The 2,426-nt window shown below is 49.8% G+C and overlaps 2 non-coding genes across 2 annotated transcripts; both read right to left on the minus strand.

The window, feature by feature from the left end:
* Positions 1-736: 736 nt before the first annotated feature.
* On the minus strand, positions 737-927 carry LOC130587838 (U2 spliceosomal RNA). The gene has a single exon (XR_008966858.1). It is a non-coding gene; the product is annotated as a U2 spliceosomal RNA (small nuclear RNA).
* A 1,375-nt stretch (positions 928-2,302) lies between these two features.
* LOC130587840 (small nucleolar RNA SNORD31) lies at positions 2,303-2,370 on the minus strand. The gene has a single exon (XR_008966860.1). It is a non-coding gene; the product is annotated as a small nucleolar RNA SNORD31 (small nucleolar RNA).
* Between the last annotated feature and the right edge of the window lie 56 nt (positions 2,371-2,426).

Genomic DNA, 2,426 nt, shown 5'->3' on the forward strand with positions numbered 1-2,426 from the left:
ACCGCAATAAAATCCATTATTTCAATTTATTTTATATCTATTTTTTACCAAATAAAGTTCCCCCGGAGGCGCTGCGATACCGGGACGATGCGCGGAGTGGAGAGAAGTGAACTCCGCGAGTGATAAGAAGTTACAAAAGCGTATTCAATATCGCGATAGAATAAATTTAAATTTTGATTTTTATTATTTCTGTTAATTTTTATTCTATTTTTTCACCAATAAAGGTCCCCGTGTGGGGTGCACCGTTCCCGGAGGCGCTGCAATACCGGGACGATGTGCGGAGCGGAATCAGAAGCGAACCCCAGAACAAAGCCATGTTTTATATCGCGATATAATCCCGGTTTTTATTTAGTTTCGGTCTATTTTTCACCAATAAAGGTCCCCGTTGGGGGTGCACCGTTCCCGGAGGCACTGCAATACCGGGACGATGCGCGGAGCAGAACGAAGACATAAGCGAGCTCCGGGAGTGACACCGTATTACAGAATCGCGATTGATATCGCGATATAAATCGCCATCTCATTAATTTAGACTTTGATTTTTATCATATTTAAATCTATTTTTCACCAATAAAATGTCCCCGTTGGGGGTGCACCGTTCCCGGAGGCACTGCAATACCGGGACGATGCACGGAGCGGAGACAGAGGCGATCTCCGGTACAGAGTTAGGTCAGATATCCCGGTATAATCCCGGTTTTTAGTTAATCTCGATCTATTTTTTACCAATAAAGTTCCCCGTGCGGGGTGCACCGTTCCCGGAGGCGCTGCAGTACCGGGACGATGCGCGGAGCGGAGGGAGCAAGCTCCGGGTCCAACTCCCGAGCCCAAAAATCCGTTTAATATGAAGTCCTCTCATCGAGGACGTATCAGATATTAAACTGATAAGAACAGATACTACACTTGATCTTAGCCAAAAGGCCGAGAAGCGATACCGGGATTAAATCCCGCTCCGTGCCCGGTGCCGCCCGCTCCGCTCGTAACTCACGGTGACCCCCGGTACCGCCTCCAAATCCCGATCCTAAACCGGGATCATTTTCTCAGCATCTCCCGCGCGTTCCGCCCGCGCTCCGTGCGCGGAAATCCCAAAAAACCCCAAAAATGCCCTAAAATTCTGTCCCAGCATGCCCTTCGCTCATAGTGTGGAGGAAATTTGCATAACCCCGCCTGTCAATCACGCCCGCCGGGCGTTAGCGATGTGAGCTTGATTAGCATAACACGCCCCTTAATTTGCATATTCTGTGATTGGCTCCGCCCCTCGGTGCGGGGGGATTTGGGGGTCTCTCCTTCCGCACCCGCTCCGGGATCGCTTCCTCAGCTCCTTCCGCGCGTTCCGCCCGCGCTCCGTGCGCGGAGAACCCCAAAACACCCCGAAAATGCCCTAAAAATCTGTCCCACAATGCCCTTCGCCCCCCTTTCGTTTTAAAATTTGCATAACCCCGCCTGTCAATCACGCCCGCCTGCCGTTAGCGATGCTGGCTTGATTAGCATAACACGCCCCTTAATTTGCATATTCTATGATTGGCTCCGCCCCTCGGTGCGGGGGGATTTGGGGGTCTCTCCTTCCCCACCCCCCGATTATTTTGGGGGAATTTGGGTCACTCCCTCATCCCGCGGGATTTATTTTTTGGGGGAATTTGGGATCCCTCCATCCCCCCTCAGGGATTTTTTAGAATTCGGGGTTTTTGGGGGGGTATTTGGGATGCCTCTGTGAGGTTGACAGGAGGGAAATGGGGACACCTCGGGCAACACAAACACACCCCAAAAAACCCCCTAAAATTGCCGCATCCTGTTCAAAACGGCTTCAAAATCCCCAAATTTGGTATTTGGGGTCAGTTCTGGGCCCTGCCAAGGACATGGAGGGGTTGGGAAAAGGTCTGGGGGGGACATCAGGAGGAATTTTCTGTGGAAATGTTTAAAATTCTCCATCCCTGGAGGTGTTCAGGTGGGAATGGGCTTGGGTTGGATTTTGGGTGGGATTTTCCAGATTTGTCCCATAATTTTCCCGCCAACCCCAACATTTTACAAATAACCCCCGCTCAAGTTCATCCCTTCCATAAATAATGAGAAAATCCACGTTTTTAACAAAAATTAGCTTTTTTATTCAATAAAAAAATAGGATCTTTATTTAATAAAATGCTTTCTGGTCCAGGAACTGTAAGAAAAAAATGTGGTTTAAAGTGAGTGAGGTCTTTAAAACCTTTTAGACAGCCCCAAATCCCCTTTCCACCCACTCATGACCACTCCAAAATTTTAAACATCCCTTGGAGCCCCCCAAAACCTCCCCAAATCCCTTTTGGGGACCCCCCGAGCCTCAGAAGGAACCACTCAGTCACAGGGCTCAGTCTGGGGCGGTATCGCCTCATCCTCGGCAGGGGGGACCCCAAAAACCACGCCCAAAAGCTCAGCTTAACCCCCCTAAACTCAGCTTA

Source organism: Malurus melanocephalus, unplaced genomic scaffold (genome assembly GCF_030028575.1).
Source record: "Malurus melanocephalus ecotype Western Australia unplaced genomic scaffold, MMel_1.1 scaffold_2541, whole genome shotgun sequence".
NCBI classification, from domain to species: domain Eukaryota; kingdom Metazoa; phylum Chordata; class Aves; order Passeriformes; family Maluridae; genus Malurus; species Malurus melanocephalus.